Below are 21,140 nucleotides of genomic sequence, written 5' to 3'. Positions count from 1 at the left end.
AAATGTATATCTATGTCTATCTATTTCTTTCTATCACAATTAAATACTTAATTTTATTTTATTTATTTTTTTTACAGATTATAATGTCTTTTCCTATTGTTGTTTTTTACGGAGGTCAATGGAATGGATGTAATATTTATGAGAATTACTTAGTTGCTGAAATTTTGGTAGGTGTCCGAGTCAGCTTTAATTCTCTAGTTGATTTAATATGTGAACAGATTCAATTGGATGGATAAGTAGAATTATCTGTTTTACTTGATTTTGGTAAAAGCAAGGTCCAACTGTGGTGCCAGTAAAGAAAGACAATGATGTGGCTTGGTATTTATCTTTTGCTAAAGATGCAACTAATATACATCCATTAGTTGCTCATGTAACTGTTGATTTTTTTTAGAAGGTCTTCTTCTTCTTAGAGAACTACCTGTAGCTACCATGCTTAGTTCAATTAGAGATGTATTGCAAAAGTGGTTTGATGAAAGAAGTAAAGCTACTTTTACAATGAAGAGTTGTTTGACTTCTTGGGCTGAGAACGTGTTGCATTTAGAATAACATGAAAAGTCAAGAATTTTATTGGTAAGGTTTTTTTTTTTTCTTTGAATGTTTGTATCTCAGGTAGATATAAATAGATTGCTATTTTTGTCCATTCGATAGAGAAATATAACAATTTATGTGTGCTTGTTGAGATATATAGAGATAGATAACTATCAATGTCTATTTGTCTCTATTTGTGCATGCTTTTTTTTTTTAATTTTTCTATATTTGTTTTATGTATTAGGTTGATCCAATTAGTATGACTGAATAGAAAGTAATGGATGATACAAAATGATAATGTGATTTATTTATATTGGTTCTAACTTGAAATATTCAAATTTACTTTGGAAATTAGTATAATTAGTATAATATATAATGATACATTATAATATAAAGTTTATATGTTAATGAAACTTTATTATATAAATTTAATTTTGGATAAAGTTCAAAATTAATTTATGAGAGAAAATATTTGAATGAGTTCAAATATTAATTTAATGTGGATTTGTTTCCTATTAAAACTATTAATTATGAGATAAAGTTATATTTGAATATGATTCAAATTTAACTTAAGTTAAATATAAAATATTTAATTTAGTTATTAATTAATTGAAGAATTAATTAATAGTTTAGTTTAATATTATTTAATTAAATTTGATTTAATTAAATTAATATAAAACTATGGGGTATTGGAGAGATATTCATTCAATAAGATTTAAATGAAATATTAATTAAATATGATTTAATTAATTATTAACTAATTGATTAATGGTTAATTAGTTAGTTGATTTGAAACTTCTATTAATTTAATATTTTTTAAGTTAATAGAATCCTATGATTTTCTCCTACCCCGTCTCCTACTCAATGAAAGAAAGAGAGTTATAAATATGTAGAAGAAAAACATCTTTTCTTAACCAAAATAAAATCGATGATTTTCTTTTCTGCAAAATAGATTGTAACGACCTAATTTTTCGAATTAAGCTGAAGTTATTACTTTAAGACTAGATTCGTCATTTAACCATAAGACTTTATAATTTTAAAAAATATATTTTTTAACAACATTAAAGAGTTTTTATTCGAGCTCTATTTCAAATAAAATTTTGAAAGTGTAAAAGTATCGATAATAAAGAAAGTTCAAGAACATAAAAGTCGTTCAATCATGAAACCCAAAACAGTCTCAATTACTAAAGAAAACCAAAATAAAAAAAAAATATAAAGTAAAAGCAATTTGAAGGACATTTCCCTATGGCAGTTTCGCGGAAAAAGATTAAACATAAAAGGGTGAGTATAAACATACCCAGTAAGGGACCCACTACTGATCCTGTTAGAAGAAAAATAAAATTGTTAACTTCCTATTGGAGGTGCCCTGCACTTTAAAAGTCTTGTGATCATGTAGGAATACACATAAGCAGTCCAATGCCCTAAAGGACACAAATACTAGTCTAGTGCTCTGCAGAAAGCACATGTCAGTCTAGTGCTCTCGAAGAATGCACATGTCAGTCTATTGCTCTCGAAGAATGCACATGTCATTCTAGTGCTCTCGAAGAATGCACAACAGGTGGTGATCCTGTAGGACACCTGCAAGGCACACTACCCAATCGACAAAGCTAACAATTTTCCCTTAGTCCATTATAAACATTTAATCAATCCATTCCTAGTATAGTCAAACTACTCCATCATATCATCAATCCAACTTAACACACTTACGTTCAATCTATTCAATCTATCACAAAATCAGTTGATACTATAACAACACACCAGACAGTCAAGATATATATATATATACATAACACCTTTCTCAGTTTACAAATACATTATCCATCGTATCTACTTCTATACCAGTAAGTTTACAAACACTAACTGTTGAGTTTCTACAGTAGATTCTTGAAGATGTGACTCTTGAACAGATGGATTCTCATGGATGATCACATGTTTGTTATTTTGATGGTCATCATTCTTGTCTAGATTGTGATGACTAGAATCATCACGAAGATCATCATACATGTTGTTAATATCATCAAACAATTGATTCTGATTCTAGTATAGAAAGAAAAAAGGATAATAAAAAAATAGTTACAAAATGATCGTGTATCCTTAAGCAAACAATCGTGTAGAATATCTAAACGGTTGTTTTACCAAGGGTGATCGATATTTTAGATGGGATATGCGATCGTTCATATGTGATATGTGATCGTGTAAAGATATATCAAACCTTTGTTCTGTCAGAAGTCGTGCTAAGAAGAGTTGAAAGCTTGTAATAAGATCCATCAAAACTGAAAGATTTTACATCAACACGTTCCTGACACAGTAATGCAGTATCAATGAGCATCAAATTACGTGAGATACGTATTAGAAAATATCTAACTGCTCAGTTAATTTTTTATGGACATCAAATCACCTTTTTTCAAGCTTAAGGAAGGAAATGTCGACACTATATATGTCAGAGTTGTGCATTGCAATGGAAGTGCCAACACGAGGTGATACATGTGTGTCTGGGATGTAAATGCCACTCCCCGACTAGGACCAACATAGACTTAGGGAGAAAGCATGCTAGGAATTGGAGTTGTGTCCTCAATTTCTTCAAGGGACTTGAGCATTTCTTCTTACACTAGAATGTCTCCTGTTCAGAGAGTTTATAGGATTTCTCAAGGCCATTTTTGCATACTTAACAGCTCTTGACAACGGTAGAGAGTCTAACTCTACACTTTCAAGGGGTTCCAACTCCACCACTCGCTGAGCCAAAGATAGAGACGAATCATTAATGATCCAGTAAGCAACATGAAACCTTGTAATTTTGGGGTTAACGGTAGTCCCTCCCATTACTAGCTCAACACTTAAACGGAGTCTCCTCTATAAAATATAAAATAATACAGACACAAATAGTGAATGAAATCTTGTGACGTAACAAACACAAATTTTAGGTATACTGCAATTTGACTAAATATTGAACAAGAAAACCCAAGGGAATACACAAAAATCCAACGTTTTTAGGGGTCAATTTGGAAAATGGCAAAACTACTTTTTCTTTTCAATTTTAGCAAACAACATTTTTTGCGCGTGCATGGTATTTTATAAAATACCAAAATATTCAACTTCTCCAACTATAATTATTTTGTTTTTACGTTATAATTAATTTATGTTATGTATTTATCAACTTTTAATTAATTTTTACTTGAAATAGATACATTAACTCATATCATAACTTTTCTCTTAAAATCTCAGGACTCAATTAATTAATTCAATATTTTAATAACATTATTCAATCTTATTAATTTCAAAATAATCTAATTGAATTTGAATTTCAAAATAACCAAATTGAATTTCAAAATTACAAAATTATTATTTTCTAGAATTTGAGAATCTCAACGATAGATTTTATATTAAAATAAACTTATCTCAAAATAATTTTAATGACTTGAATATCAAGATAATTAAATTATTATTTTAAAAATTGGAAGAAAAGCACAAAAAGCGCACACGCCCACTCACGTACACACGCACGCGCGCGTATACGCACACACACGCACACGCACACGCACAAAAGCGCACACGTGGACACTCACACCCACGCACACGTAGACATACACACCCACGCACACGTGGACACGCGCATACGCACACACGTACGCACTCACGCACACGCACGCACACACGCACATATGCACAAAGATGTATAAATGAATTAAAATTAAAAAATAACTACAATAATTTGACTTACTAACGTTAATTAAATTATAATTTCTATCAATATTGGTTTAAAAGTGTCATTAATGTAATTATTTCAATATAATGCACTCTTATCCAATTTTACGAACAAAAAACAAGTCGAATATGTACCATTAGATGACACTCTTTGTCATAAGAGATATAGCAACGTTTTTATGGGTCATTTTGAAAAATGGCAAAACTACTTTTTCTTTTAAATTTTAGCAAATAGAATTTTTTACACGTGTCCATGATATTTTATAAAATACCAAAATATTCACCTTCTCAAACAGTAATTATTTCGTTTCTACGTTGTAATTAATTTATGTTATGCATTTATTAGCTTTTAATTATTTTTTACCTGAAAAAGATACATCCTTTTTCTTAATATCTCGGGACTCAACTAATTGATTCAAGATTTTAATTTTATTCAATCTTACTAATTTCAAAATAACCTAATTAAATTTCAATTTCAAAATAACAAAATTATTATTTTTCGAAATTTGAGAATCTCAACGATAGATTTTGTATCAAAAATAACTTTAATTGAATTTCAAAATTAAAAAATATTAACTTGTTCGCACACAAGCACACGCGCACACGTGCACAACGCACGCACACACACGCACACACACCCATCCACACACGCACACGCACACGCACATATGCACACACGCACAAAGATGTGTAAATTAATTAAAGTTAAAAACAAATACATTCATTATGTTCAGAAAGAGTTTTAAACCATGTTCATTTGACTTAATAACATTGATTAAATTATAATTTCTATCAATATTGGCTTAAAAGTGTCATTCGTGTAATTATTTCAATATAATGCAGTCTTATCCAATTTTACGAACAAAAAACAAGTCAAATATGTACCAGTAGATGACACTCTTTGTCATAAGAGATATAGCAACGTTTTTATGGGTCATTTTGAAAAATGGCAAAACTACTTTTTCTTTTAAATTTTAGCAAATAGAATTTTTTACACGTGTCCATGATATTTTATAAAATACCAAAATATAAACCTTCTCAAACAGTAATTATTTCGTTTCTACGTTGTAATTAATTTATGTTATGCATTTATTAGCTTTTAATTATTTTTTACCTGAAAAAGATACATCAACCCATATCATAACTTTTTTCTTAATATCTCGGGACTCAACTAATTGATTCAAGATTTTAATTTTATTCAATCTTACTAATTTCAAAATAACCTAATTAAATTTCAATTTCAAAATAACAAAATTGTTATTTTTCAAAATTTGAGAATCTCAACGATAGATTTTGTATCAAAAACAATTTTAATTGAATTTCAAAATTAAAAAATATTAACTTGTTCGCACACAAGCACACGCGCACACGTGCACAACGCACGCACACGCACGCACACACACTCATCCACACACGCACACGCACACGCACATATGCACACACGCACAAAGATGTGTAAATTAATTAAAGTTAAAAAAACAAATACATTAATTATGTTCAGAAAGAGTTTTAAACCATGTTCATTTGACTTAATAACATTGATTAAATTATAATTTCTATCAATATTGGCTTAAAAGTGTCATTCGTGTAATTATTTCAATATAATGCGGTCTTATCCAATTTTACCAACAAAAAACAAATCGAATATGGATCAGTAGATCTACACTCTTTGTCATAAGAGACATAACAACGTTTTTAGGGGTCATTTTGAAAAATGACAAAACTACTTTTTCCTTTGAATTTTAGCAACTAGCATTTTTTGCACGTGCATGGTATTTTATAAAATACCAAAATATCAACATTCTTCAACTGTAATTATTTCGTCTCTACATTGTAATTAATTTATGTTATGCATTTCTCAGCTTTTAATTATCTTTTACTTGAAATAGATACATCAACTCATATCATAATATTTTTCTTAATATCTCGAGACTCAACTAATTAATTCAACATATTAATAATTTTATTCAATCATACTAATTTCAAAATAACCTAATTGAATTTGAATTTCAAAATAACAAAATTGAATTTCAAAATAACAAAATTGAATTTCAAAATAACAAAATTGAATTTCAAAATAACAAAATTATTATTTTTCGGAATTTGAGAGTCTCAACGATAGATTTTGTATTAAAATAACCTTAATTGAATTTCAAAATTAAAAAATATCAACCTGTTCACTATCTTTATCTCAAAATAACATTAATGCCTTAAATATCAAGATAATTAAATTATTATTTTAAAATTGGAAGAAACTCAACATTAAAAATATTAACTTGTCGGACACAAGCATAGAAGCACTGCGCACACACGTACACATGCACACTTACACACACGCGCGCACACGCACACCTACACACAGACACCCACAGACGCACGAACCCACGCACACACACAATGCACACGCGCACGCATGCACACACACACCTATCCACACGCACACAAGCACACACACATGCACAAACGCACACACGTGTACGCACAAACCTTATCTCAAAATAGTTCCTATTTTTGCTGACAGTTTATTTTTTGCCATCGATAGAGGATCTTCCAATAGACCTACGTGACGGTGTGTGTTGACAGCTTAATTTTGTTGGCAAAAGAAAAGTTGATTAGTTTTTGAAGATTTACTGACGATATTTGTCATCGACAAAGGGTAAATTTCTTGTAGTGCATGTACATCAAACATATCAAATTTGTTAAGTGTACCAATGAAGTATAACAAGTTTATTAGTGGTGTATCACGTGTATCAAACTTATTAGTGAAGTCTTTAAGTGTATCAAACTAATCAAGTGTATCAAGGCCTCAGGGGTATCAAGTGTATCAAGAAGAATCAAGTGTAACGAGAAGTATTATGTGGAACGAGAAGTATTATATGTATGAAGATGTTTCAAGTGTGTATCAAAAAGTATCGAGTGTATCAATGAGTACCGAGTGCATGAATTGTATCTATCAAATGTATCAAGTGTATCAGTAAGAAGTATCAAGTGTATCAAGGGGTATTAGGTGTATCAGACGTGTATAAGGTGTATCAAATATACATCAATAACGAGGGCATTTGTGACATTTTACCTCTTGATGTGTGAGTTGGTCTTTGTTTTTGTCATTTTCTCAAATAATAAAGTATGTGTTCTATGGACTTAATTATTATAACTTATTTTGCCATTTTCGCAAGTGTCCCTTAATTGTAATACATGTATATGTGACATAATCTAATCAAACTAACTCATAAATGGACTTAATGTATCAAGAGGTATTAGGTGTATCAGACGTGTATAAGGTGTATCAAATGTACATCAATAACGAGGGCATTTGTGACATTTTACCTCTTGATGTGTGAGTTGGTCTTTGTTTTTGTCACTTTCTCAAATAATAAGGTATGTGTTCTATGGACTTAAATATTATAACTTATTTTGCCATTTTTGCAAGTGTCCCTTAATTGTAATACATGTATATGTGACATAATATAATCAAACTAACTCATAAATGGACTTAATCTATCTCATGGACCACGAATTCTTCAATTACTTGCAAATTTGGTGAGTTCCTTCAAATGGTGGGCGGAGAGCTTAATTTTGAGAGAGAGGAAAAGTCGTGAAGAGTATTTGCGAGAGAGGGGGGAACGTCGCCAGAGAGCATTTGCGAGAGAGCTAAAGACAGCGACGATGTGGGATGAAGTAAGGTTTTTTTCGGTCATTGTTCACAAGTGGGATGAAAGCTTCGAATTATTTGTTTTAAATCAAAAAACGTATGATTGAAGGAAAACATTGATTTTTTATTAGGGTAATTTTTTAATGACACATAATTTATGCCATTATTTACAATGCCAAAATTTTGTCAAGAAAACTCAATTTGTGTCACAAAAAAATTTGTATTTTTATTTTTTTAACGACACATTTTATTCCCTCATATCCCTTTTTCTTGATTTCAAGTGTCATTAAAACTTATATTTCTAAATAAATTTATTCGACGAAAGTGGCTAGATTGGTGGGTTTGACGGCGAAGGCTTGTTGTGGGAGCAACGACAACAGTGGTTGGAGTGTGGAATCGACGACGGCAAGTGGCAAAAAATTGGGGGCAAGGGTTCTTCATAACGACTCGATAGCCCACTTCGAATTTTTTTGAAATTTGAGGTTTTTTCATTTGAAAATTTTTTTAATGACAAAAAAATTGACGTTAATTAATGACGCAAAATTTGTGTTGAAATAAATTAAATTGTGTCAATATGATTGTTTTAAGAAATAATCCATATTTATATTTTCAACAACACAATGTACCTCATCCCACCTCTTTTTTCTTTTATTTTCAACGACACAATGTCTTGATTAAAATCCATTTTTCTAGTAGTGACTGAAAAAAAAACTGGACAGAATCATAATATCTTTGATAATTAAATCACCAGTTGGTTTGAACATATATAATCTTGGATCTATTCTATTATGATATGACCATGGTACATCATGAACATACATTGACTAAAAAACTTAAATTGATGAGTGAATGTAATAAATTTAATATTAATTATATGATCAATACTTTACACATGTATATTGGTATATCAGTCAATAACAGTAGTAAGACAAATTATAAAATATAAGGGATAAAAGTCCTACACATGCATGTATGGTATACTCTCTTGATAGCAAAATGCATTTATGTCAACTCATGTTTGAATGCATTTATGTAGGAAATTCAATAAAATAATTAAGAAACCTTGCAATATGTGAGAGATATACGAACTTCAAACAAATTTTACAAGTTTCAGCAAAAATTTTCAAACAACTTTTAAAGTTTAAGCAAAAAGTAACCGTAGGTAGGAAGGGGAGCAAAAGTGGGGTCTCGAATTAATTCTGAAAAATTAGTAGGCTTTCAAAATTTAGGTTCTAGAAGTAGAATTATTGCAGAAAAATAAATAATTGCATCATTCAAATTGAATCAGACATATCAGGATGTATATATTCTCCACAACGTATAATGGAGTATAAACATAAAGTTTCTATATACAAAGCTATGTATCTCTACCCTTGACTTCTCTTTCTCTCTTTCTACCTTTTTTATCCTTTCTTTCTTCCATTCACTCAATACACTTGCAAGAACCTTCATTTTTTTGTATTTAAATTTTCTTGGCACCATCCTTTTTTTTAATTATCAAGGCTTTGTTATTGTGTACCAGTATTGTGTCGTGCCTCCTTCACTTCTCATCATCATTTTCATGTCACATCTCTACCTTGTCAATTTTCGTTTTTCACTCAGCTTTCTTTCTTCTTTTGTCTTCACTACTTTCTTCGCTCCTTCTTCTCAAGCTCTAACTTTTGCTATTATCAACCAGTCTCAAATGACCATTGGAAAACCTATAGCCCACTGAGAGGCAGCCAATATAGTAATGCCTCTAATGATAAACTCCAATGAAATCAAAAGTTCTTCTTTAAGATTTGGAAAAATATATTAGATAAACCCGGACGTGGTGAACGCGGTGAACGCAGACGCACGGACGGTGAACACGGCAGAAGTTAGAGATCCTCAGAGAGAACTTGGCATTTTCGAATGCGGTAGAGACAAGTCTAGGGCTTCAAAGGATTCAACCCAATATTTTCTTTATATATATATATATATAATATATATTATATATATATAAATATATTTAATAACACTTGACGTTTTCAAAAACGTCAAGAAAAACGATCTTACTTAACGTCTAAAAAAACATCAAGAAATTTAAAAAATAACTCTTCTCTGGCTTTTTATAAAAATTCTTGACGTTTTAAAACATAAAGAATTTTTAAGATATTTCTTGACGTTTTTAAAATGTCAAGTAAAAGTACATATTACTTGACGTTTGAAAATTTTGAAGAATGTTGAATATATAAACATTCTTGACGTTTAAAAACGTCAAAATTTTTATAGATATTTCTTGACGTTTTTAAAACGCCAAGAAAAAATACATATTAGTTGATGTTTAATAAACGTCAAGAAATCTGAAAATTGACCTACCCCCGCCTTTTCGTAAAAATTCTTGACGTTTTATCTTTGGAACTACTCCTTTCTTGACGTTTTTTTGAAAAAAATGTCAAGAAAGAAAAACAACAAACGTCAAGAAAGGCCTTTTTTGTAGTAATGACATACATAAATATATATATATACATATATATATATATATAATGAATTAAAATGGTTTTGTTGCTTTACTGTTTTACTCTATAAAGGAAGAGCATTATAAATATATTATTGAGGAAACATTTTTTGAAATGACTGGTTTTGGAAGTGTCATTAGATTTTTAGTTAGTTAAGCACATTTTCCTCCCAAATAGTAGTCGAAATACAACTTTTTTTTAAGAAGAAGAAACCGAATCCTTCAAACTAAGATAATCCTAGGATAAGAGTCATTATCTATTAACATAGAGTTAAAGTTACAAGGTTGAAGGCTAGAGGGAAGCCCGAAACAACCTAATCTAACAAAGCTTAAAGTTAAGAGTTGGTAGTAACATCATATTGGTTACAAGATGAATGACGCCTAGACCAAACTCCGATCAAGTTACATATGTCTTCCCACAAGTAAACAATAAACCTTGATTTATCCTTAAAAATTCTATTGTTTCTTTCTATCCAAACAGTCCAAAGTAAGCCAGTTATGGAGGGAGGAATACACATTAGAGAGCTCAGTTATGGATGGAGGAATACACAACTTTTTCTCATGGTCATTTTCCTCGTGGGCATTATCTTCATGTTTCTTCTTATTCCGACTAAAATACAAGCACAAATTATTCTTCGCCTTCGTATAGGTTTGTTTGAAGAAGATTAAAAAAGTCCTTAATTTATCTCGACACTTCCAAAACCAGAATATAATACCCGTGCTACATAAATCCCTCTTTCCAAATAGTCAAACATGAACTATCCATGAATATCTTGGAATAAACAAGAGAAACCCTAACTAAACCCAAATAGAAAATACGCTGCAATCTAAAATATACTTAAAGAAACAAAAAGAAGTTTTAATGATGTGGGTTTTTTACTGATCTTCTTCAACAACAAAATAACTCAACGCCACAGTTCAATTTTTCCTTCCACGAATTGGGTTTTTAAAGAGTTTTCACCGCGAATTTATCTTTTTTGGTTCAACAAGTAACAACATGTGAATCCCCAAATGCAAGGTTTTATTAAAAAATTAAAATATAATTTTTTTAAAAAAATTATAATACCTAATTTTTTTTTATATATTTATAACCTAATTTTCTGTCATTGCATACTTGAGAGAAATATATTTTTCAATTAGCATAATAACCTTTATATAGTAAATTAAATTTGTAGAATGAGAAAAGACCTTAGATCCAAAAAAGTTATTTATTTATTATTGGAGTGAATTGTCTAATTAATGTAGTTAATGGATGGTTTTGTAACCATAAAAAATAATGAAAATAATTTTCTAAAAGAATGAATGAAAATTTGGAAAGTTAAAAGGTTTTAGGAATTAAAAAAAGGGTGTAACATTATAAAAGACTACCAAATATACTGTAAGAGACATGCATTAAAGAAGCTAAGGCATGCATACTACCAAATATACTATAAATAAACCAGAATTCTTTTTTAAGAAATTAAACAACTAATTAAATATAAAGAAGAAAGATTAGAAAATGAATGATCAAACAAACTATGACTCATTTATTTTTGACAGGTTCGGCCAGTATCACCTGACAATTCATTTTCACCAAGAGAATAAACATGAGTAGCCTTGGAATCAAGTTCCTCCGATAAAAGCCACGGAGTTGATGGGTTAGAGACAGAACCAGAATTTGAGTTCAACGATCTGGATGGAAAATTCTGAAACTAGCAGCAACAAGAAGTTAAGATAACGAATTATTTTCAATATAGAAAGGCTAATTGTAAGAAGTTGTTAATGAAGTGTCCAAATGCATTATGGTAATATTGGGTGCAGATTGTTTGGAAGTTTTATCCGTGTGCTGTGAAGCACCACAGAGTTGAAGCATATGAAACCAGTGTTTATCTGACAAAAAATAATGTCATGATCATTGCCTTTCCATTCCATAAATTTATGGATAGCAAAAGAAAGAGAACTCTCAACACATGAATCACCATAAAGACACACATGACAACATTATTTTGGATGAAGTTCTAATATTGCAACCATGGAGGAAAAATCAGCAAATCTTAAATAGATGTAGTAGTCCAAATGATAAAAGTTTGTCTCAAGATAATATTTCAGTAACTGCAGATGCATTGTGCTGAATCTAACCTCTTGTGTTTCACGGTAATGAACAAGGACAATGTGTTCAAAGGTCCTGAACAAAAAGCAGAAGCAAGTCATAAATTATATAAGTAGAACACGATATACTGCCACTGTCTAATTTCATTTTTCTTTGCTTGTGGCATGATGGGGATAGACCCCACTGAAACAACTGGTAGCAAGCAATTTAACAATTTTCTTTCAACCATAACATACTTATCTAGGAGCCAATAACACCGCGAACAAAGGTTGGGCTATCTAGTCCGTGGGCATAGTATACATGTATCCTTTCTACATTACCAACCTGCTGAAGAGAAAGAAAAGATTATCAAAGCACACCTTTCCTTGGTTATTAAGGCTGTAAAAGAATGAAAATTACCATAAATCTAAACATAGTTAATATTAGACCATTGAACAACTTATAGATTCAAAAGGAAAGACTCAAACCACCAATAGACTGGTTAATCATTTAAAATGATCTCCAACAACATGATACGCAGTATATCGTGCTAGATCCATAATTACCAGATGTGGACTCCTATGGTAATTTCATTGATGATACGCAGCTAGTAGGCAAGATTATGAAATGAAGACGGTATGTGAGACGATTGAAAAGATCAAGATGATAAAATTATAGGGATTTGAATTTATATCTTAAGAACACCAGAGTCAAATGCTTAAGATGATTAACTGTGTTAAATTTAACTCTATAATATATAAATTATTAGCAAAAACAGTAGAAATTACTTCAAATTTGTAGAGAGAACATATAAATTATATTCTAGAGAAAGAGCATCTGAATTATATTCTACAGAAACACGAGCCCATAGTATATGTACTGAGTAGCAATGACAGTGAAAAAGGGAATAGTAAGTAACTAATCTCATAAACCCCTTTCTCACATCTAACCAAGTTCTTTCACAACATGCAAAAGCATCAAAATATTTAAGAAAACTTCCAATATTGCATTTGGAACTCATTGATTGACTTCAACGTTTAAGAGTCCTAAAAGACACAGCTTACTTTCTCACCTCTCACCACTAAACCTATGGCAACATCTTTTTATAAGATATTAAGCTAATCTTTAGATTGTTTACCGAATAATCGTCTATTGTTTTGTAATTGATCCCACCAAGCGCTTACGCCACCTTGAAGTTTGAGAGCAACTAATCGAACCTTCTTGTGTTCGGGTGTATTGGCATAGTCGAAAAAAATTTCTACGTTCTTGATCCAATCAAGAAACTTCTCCACGTCCATTTGACCATTGAAGGTAGGGAGATCCACTTTCATACGTATTTCTTGATCTTCTTGAAAGTATGGTCGAAGTCCAAGCCTTTGTTGAGGTTCTTGATGAATGTTCAGCAAGTTGTTCATCGGAAGAGTCAGAATCGTTTAAGAAATTTCCAAGTACGTTGTTTCCATACAATCGATTATTGTTGATGTGAATAGGTTGATTTCTTAGTAGTTCTTGGTTTACAACAGGGTTTATTGGTTTTTCTTGTCTTTCTTGGTTTGCTGCAATTGGGTTTCTTGGGGGCTGAATTGCTTCTTCTAAAGGTTGGACATGAAATCGGGTAAAAAGGTTTGTTAATTCTACTAACGATTGCTGTATATTCGATTGCCCTTTTCGAAGTTCTTCAATAGCTTGTTCTACCAACTGCAAGCGTTGGTTGAAGGAGGCTTCCGCGTCCATGGATAAGAGTGGTAGGATCCAAGTTTTTTTAGGGAAGAGTGAGCTAGGATCACGCTCTGATACCAATTGATGCAGTAATTGCAAAGCTAGAAATCTTTATGTATAATGCCTCTTTTTTTATGTCTTATTAATGAAAATGAGAAGCTTTTTTATAGGCTGGAGATTACAAGAGTTGTTAAACTAACTTGGGGTTGAGTTAGTTTAACTTGGAGTTGAGTTAGTTATAACTAACTCAAGATACAAAATTGGTAATTCAAATAACTAATCCTAAACTATAAAAATGGTAATTCAAACCCCTCCTCTAGGATAAAACTCAAGAAACATCAAGAAGGTAGATGTTCTACATCAAAGTGTAGAGAACGATTCAAAATCCTTGGTGAAAGGAATGAATGTTAACTAATGTGTGTTTATGTGAAATTGTTATGTTATGAGTATGTTAAGGATAAAGAATGGTTTATGCGAGATAAAATTATTTGATGTTGTTTATGCGAAATGATGTCTATGAAAAGGTATTGCGAAAAGGATTTCATAAAACCTTAGTCTTTTAGACATTCTTTCAAAAATTCATCTTCCAAGATGAGGTGTTTAGGCCAAGTAGAGAAGAAGGTTGAAGGATTTGCAGCGAGATGACCAGACGTTTTGAAAATAGTTAAGCATTGGTTGTTTGGTCAAAGTGTTGTAATTATGTATCAAACACATGTTATTAATAAACATCTTGGTAGGTATTTATTATACTAAAGTCAAAGTGTTGGACTTTAGTATTGCATGGACATACAATTTTGAATGAAAAATCCTTATAAATGGGGCCTTTGAACTCATTTGATGGGTTGGCTATTATATTTGGGCTTTCACACCAAATGGAATTTCTTTTTCTTATTTACTTAAAAAAAAAAGAAAATTTACCACGCCCATTTTTTTCATCTATTTCTCTCGTCCGGTTCTTTCATCCAACGGGTCCCACAACTCGATTATGAGTCTAGAGGATACTAAGTCAAACTTAGTGGTTGTTCGAATAAAACGCAGCTTCAAATGTAAGTATTCTAAAAACCTTATTTTTTGGTTTAGTCTCGTTAACTAAGCCCAATTAGGGTAGAATTTCGATTCTTTTTCTGTTGTGCATGTCTTAGTTCTATCAGTAACTCCTTTCAGGGTGATAGCTCTCATCAGCAGACTTTCCATTGCTGGTTTCTTCCTTAGTCATCATTGTATTGTTGTTTTCCACAATAGATAGGGTGAGTTGCAGTTTTACATGAAATGCACTGCTCAACCCACACTCTTTTCTCACTAGTTCCTTATTCTCAATCTTCAACGCAAATTTCATCATCTGGGCCAACCCAATCGGTTCCACGGTTTCCACTTCCATTTTTATTCATGGGCTAAGCCCAATCATCAAAGTCTCCTCTAACACTACCGTTTGAAGAAATGCTACCAGAGCTAAATATCGATCAAATCGGTTGCGGTATTCTTCTACATTCATTTCTGTTTGATTGAGAAAAATCTTCCAACCAAAGTTCCTTCTCGAATTGATCGAAACTGTACAAGCATTCGTTCTTTCAGGTCAGCCCAATTCTTAAAAACTTCCAACTCTTCTTGTGCTTGGTACCAATCCAATGCCAGATCATCAAAACTAATAACGCCTGTGGTTAATTTCTCTGAATCGGTAAGATCATGTATCTTAAAGAAGCGATAGGCTCTAAATGTGAGACCCATTTCTAATTTGAGTAATGAAGTAAAATTGGCTAGGTATTAAGAATTTGGCGTTTGAATAAATCAACGAAAAGGATTAAGCGATAAAAAAATTTATGGTTAAGTATACGTTATTGCGATTCAGTGGGTAGTTCGCGAAGGAAGTTGTGCGACCCATTTCTAATTTGAGTAAGGAAGTAAAATTCGGCTAAGAATTAAGAAGTTGGTGTTCAAATAAATCCATGGAAAGATTAAGTGATAAGATCTTTTACGGTTAAGTATACTTTTTTGCGATAAGTGGGTAGTTCGCGAAAGAAGTTGTGCGATAATGTAACACCCGAACTCTAAGGTAATTAATTTAATCGGACCATTCGATATTTTTACTCTTAATTTTTGTTCGACGTCATTTTGTTGTTTTGTCTTAAAAAAAAAAGTGTTGGAAAAGTCTTTCATAATAATAATATATTATTATTATTATTATTAATTAGCATAAAAAAAAGGAAAAGAAAAAGAAATTAAAATATCTTTTTCCTCTCTCCCCTCTCTCACGCGTGCGACACCCTCTCTCCATCTTTTTCTTCTTCTCTTTCCTGTACCCTAACCCAGCCGACCATCATCTTCTCCCCTTCCCTTGCCGTTCAGATCCATGGCCTCCGCCCACCGCCGCGTGACCCTCTGCCCAGCCCCGCCGCGTGACCTCTGTCTCCGTCGAAGCCAAGTCCAGCCGTCGTCCATTCCTTTCCTCTCTTCTTCTCCGTTCGTGAAGCCCAGTCGCCGCGTCAGATCGTCGATCGATTTTGAGGCAGCGCGCACGCCTCCTTCTAGCCGCGCGTTTCCTCTTCTTCCAGCAACGTGTTTTTTCTTCTAACCGCGATTCACAAACCGACGTACACTCTAATCTGTTTGCACGATGGTTTTTGTTTAGAATCGATTGCCGCTGCCCCTATTTTTACTGAGATCCGTCGAAGTATTGTTGGTAAGATTGAAGTTATGAAATTGTAGTCGTTTTCAAAACAATTTAAGTATGGGTTGTGATGTTTTCAAGGTGTTCAAACGTTACGGATGGGTTAATTGACTAATTTGATAAATTATTCTTGAAGGTGTGAAAGGTAACCTTGGATCACTTAAATTCACAACCAATTTGTGAATTTTGATTTCGATTTCGTTTGCCCTTATTTGGATTGTTTCGTGGACGATAGTTGATTAAGGGAGCTTCCCTAACTTTGAGGTAAGGGACTTTCTACTGGACTCACCTAAAGTTTTTGAGTTGTGTTGGACTGTATGGATGATGATTAAGATGTACACGTTTGGTTGCAGACTAAATGTTTAGTGTATGTTGTATTTGACTGGAAACATATATATAAATACATTGATGTGTGAATTGATGTGGATTGCCGAAAGTATACATGTGAATGACTGAAATTATGCTTATGTGTACATGATGATATTAATAGATTGTGCTGTATAAAGATTTGGATGTGAACTAGTGAATTTGTTTCGGTTGAATGTGGATTATACTGAACTGTGGTTTGCGCTGGTAAAAATGAGGGGTGTTGTGACTTTGTTGTTTACTTGACAGATGTATTAAAATGTTATCAACGACCTTCGAACTTAAGTGAGATAGGTTGACTGTTAGAATGTTGAGTGAAAGAACTTTATATTTTGAAGTAACTGAAAGATGTCATAAATTACCGTAAAGATGGTTAGAATGGATTGAGGGGAAAAATTGTTAGTTTTATTGGGATGTATGCCTTGTAGGTGTCCTACGGGATCACCAATTTTTATGCGACCTTCGGAGCATTAGACTGATATGTGTTTCTGCAGAACACTAGACTGAAATGTACGTCCCTCGGGGCGTTAGACTGAAATGTGCATCCTACGGGATCACAAGACTGCGACTGTACAGGGTGTCCCAATAGAATGTTAACAATTTATTTTCCCCTGACGGGACCAGTAGAGGGTCTCTTACTGGGTATTTTTATACTCACCCTCCTTATGTTTAATTTTTCAGGCAAAGGTAATAAAGGCAGCAAACCGGCGAGGGGCAGGAAGGAAGCGTGACCGCCACAGGGGACACTTTAAAATTTTGCTTCCGCTTAGTGATTTATAGTATTATTTGTATTCGAACGTGAGACTGTTTAGAAAATTTTGAAGTTTTAAAGTATTCAAAGATTTGAAACTTTTTAGTTTTAAATTTTCATGTGAATTTTAGTAATTTAAAACTGGGGCCCAAACAAACAAAATAAATTTTGTTCTTTTGAGGTTTTAAATTTTAATTAACCAAGGTCTTTTGTCAAAAGTTAATGACCTCGACTTAGGTAAAAAGTTGGGTCGTTACAGATAAGAAGCGAAAAAGTCTTTGCGTAAGTTAAGAAATGAAAGTTTTGAGTGTTAGACTAGGAGTTTTGGGTGGTCTTCGCGAGAAGAACCAAGTGTTTCGTGGAGAAGAAGTCTACGAGGAAGCCTTGGAGTTTAAGTTCGTGATAAGAGTTTTATGCGAGTAAAAGTTGGTTAGTTCAGGTGGAACGTTTCTTATAATAAAAATATAATCAAGCGATAAGGTTATTCACGAGAAATGTTAAGTGGTTGAATTTATTCACGGTTTGGGTTAGGCGGGGAGCAAGGTTTGTAAAGAAAATGTCAAATCTGATTTGACATGGGTTAACATGTAAGATTAAGGATTTGAGCATGACTAGGTTAAATATTAAGGATTTGCATGACTAAGTTAGTATAAGGGATCTATAAAATAGGAGAATTTAGGTAACTAAGGAGGGGATGACGAGAGTTTTGTTGAAATGTTAAAGTGTTGTTGGTTTAGCCACGCGAAAAGATGGTTGTGAGAAGGACTTCTTTAGTGAAGTTTGGTGAGTGCTTTTCAGTCAAAAGAATTTATGTTAAGAAACTTTATTACGATTTCTCTTTACTGATTTGAAAGAAGAATTCAGATGAGAATGTTTCAGAAAGATTTCTACGAAAAGTTATGTTTTCAAGCATTATTTATAATATTAAAGCTTGATTTGATGACTATGATTTCAATACTATGTTTCTTTGAGATGATGCTAACTTTTGTGTGCACATAAAGAGTGAAGGCCACCATGGAGTGTACAAACTACATGGTAATAAGAAGCTGACTTATGCATTGAAATGAGCGTATAAAGCTTAGCGGTATAGCAACAAAGACGAATTTGTATGTTCTCAGATGCTGTTGATACAGTAGTCTAAACGCGAGGTAATGAGACCAAGCGTAGAGAACGATTCGGGATCCTTGACAAAATGAAATGATTTTTTAAGCATAAAGAAAGGTTTATTCGAAATGAAATAATTTTTCGGTATATTTAAATGATTTGATATTATTTTTACAAAATGATTATGAAAAGGTATTGTGAAAGGTTTTCATAAAACCTTAAAGGATTTAAAAAAAAAGTGGACCATTCAACTTAATTCCCATCCACTATCCTCTTGTCCAACATGAAACTTTATCTTAGTAAAACTTCTTGATCCACTATTTTACAAAAATATTCAAAACAATACCATACTACACCAAATGTGATATTTTGGTAACACTTAAAATGGTCAGAAATACCATTTTCCTGACTTTTTTTTCATCGACCATTAAAGAAAAAGTATAGATGATGTTTCACAAAAACTTCCAAACCATTGTGTTAGTTATCGTTTTGGATGAGGGTTGGGGTAGAGCATCAATACTCAAAGGTTGTTAAGAATTAAGACCTAAGACTTGAAAACGAAACCGCCTGCCTGGTTGACAACAACACCATCCCACTAGAGTGCACAATGATGATTTATTGCATTAAGAAGAAGATGGCAGTTAACCTTAGCGCCATAATCAGAACCTCAATCCTCCCTTTGATGAAAGCACCTAAAGGTGTCATGCCTTTCCCCTCTACCACATTGAAGCTCTTTGTCTAACACTACAAGAAATGAGGACTCTCTCGATGCATAAAATCATTGGGAGATATATAAAAAGCGTCAGAAAAGGCTTTTCTGACGCACTAATATACGTCGGAACACAAGTGAGGAAAAATGTATCGGGAGAGGAACTCCCGATGCACAATGTTGTGCGTTGAGGGTTTCTAGACATCTTCCGACGTTGTATGAACGTCGAAGATGTTGTCAATATAGCATCGAGAGATGTCTAGGAACCATGCGTCGGGAGATCCTCTATTTTTTTTTAAAAAAAATAACTTCATTTAATTCCTAAATTCAAATTGAAAATTTTAAATTCAAACTCAACTTCAACACTTCAACCTCAACTTCAACACTTCAATCTCAACTTCAACACTTCAAATTCAAATTTCTAAAACCTACAACTAATTCAAAATTCTAACAACACTTGAAATTAAATTTCATTACTAAAACTTACAACTAATTCAAAATCTAAATACTAAAGAAATCTAAAATCTAACACCTAAAACAAATTTGAAATCTAAATACTAAAACTAATTAACTAAAACAAAACAATAACTAAACTAAACCACTTACCGATGGCGACGACGACGGGACGACAACAGGGACGACAATGGTGATGACAATGCCCTCTTCTTCTCAATCTTCCTCTCGGTCTCCCTCTCCCTCTCTCATTTTCTTTCTCTTTATGTTTCCTTTATGTAAAGAATGGAGTTAAAAAAGACAGAGAACTCCTGACGCACGACGAAAATGTCGGGAATAGCACCCTATTCATGACCTGATTTGTTAAACGTCAGAAATCCCTAAACATATTCCCACGCGATTAATGATACGTCGGGAATCCCTAAATCTATTCTCAACGTTGCTGCCACCACGTAAGAGGAAGGCGTTACATACAATTAATGATATGCCCTTCCTCCGACGGTTCCTAAGCTTTTAGCTTTTCTGCAATCACCCCTTATGCATGTTCTCAGGCGAATCTCAACCAAACCATAACACTCCATCAAAATAAAGAAGAAGAGAGACACCTCAAAACCTTAAATAAAGTTAAGGGAGAAGAATGGAATGACAGAGAAGAAGAAGAGGCTTCTCCGCTGCCACCACTACTCAAGAGGAGAAATGTCCACGATGACGCGTCTAACTCGTATAAAAAGGAAAAAAGTCGAAAGCTAGACGTGGCCATCGACCCTAAACCTCTTGCAATCTGACCCCTAACTCTCTCATTGCCTCCTCCAAAATCCAAATCCTTCAATTCCAGTCCTCATCCAAAAATTGAAACTCCCCCTCATCAATCTTACCCAAGTCCTCTCGCATGTCTATTATCCTCTCACCACCAAATCCCCCATCATTATAACAACATCCTTCAC

General features: G+C 32.7%; 1 long non-coding RNA gene across 2 annotated transcripts; it reads left to right on the top strand.

The window, feature by feature from the left end:
- The first annotated feature begins 16,387 nt into the window (after positions 1–16,387).
- Positions 16,388–18,043, top strand: LOC116405888. 2 transcript variants are annotated; one of them, XR_004218966.1, is made up of 2 exons: positions 16,388–16,825; positions 17,861–18,043. It is a non-coding gene; the product is annotated as an uncharacterized LOC116405888 (long non-coding RNA). The 2 variants fall into 2 exon arrangements; XR_004218967.1 differs by lacking the exon at positions 16,388–16,825 and adding an exon at positions 17,011–17,077.
- Positions 18,044–21,140: the final 3,097 nt, after the last annotated feature.

Source organism: Cucumis sativus, unplaced genomic scaffold (assembly GCF_000004075.3).
Source record: "Cucumis sativus cultivar 9930 unplaced genomic scaffold, Cucumber_9930_V3 scaffold41, whole genome shotgun sequence".
Lineage (NCBI taxonomy): Eukaryota > Viridiplantae > Streptophyta > Magnoliopsida > Cucurbitales > Cucurbitaceae > Cucumis > Cucumis sativus.
The sequence above is the reverse complement of the archived record's forward strand: the minus strand, read 5'-3'. Positions and strand labels throughout refer to the sequence as shown.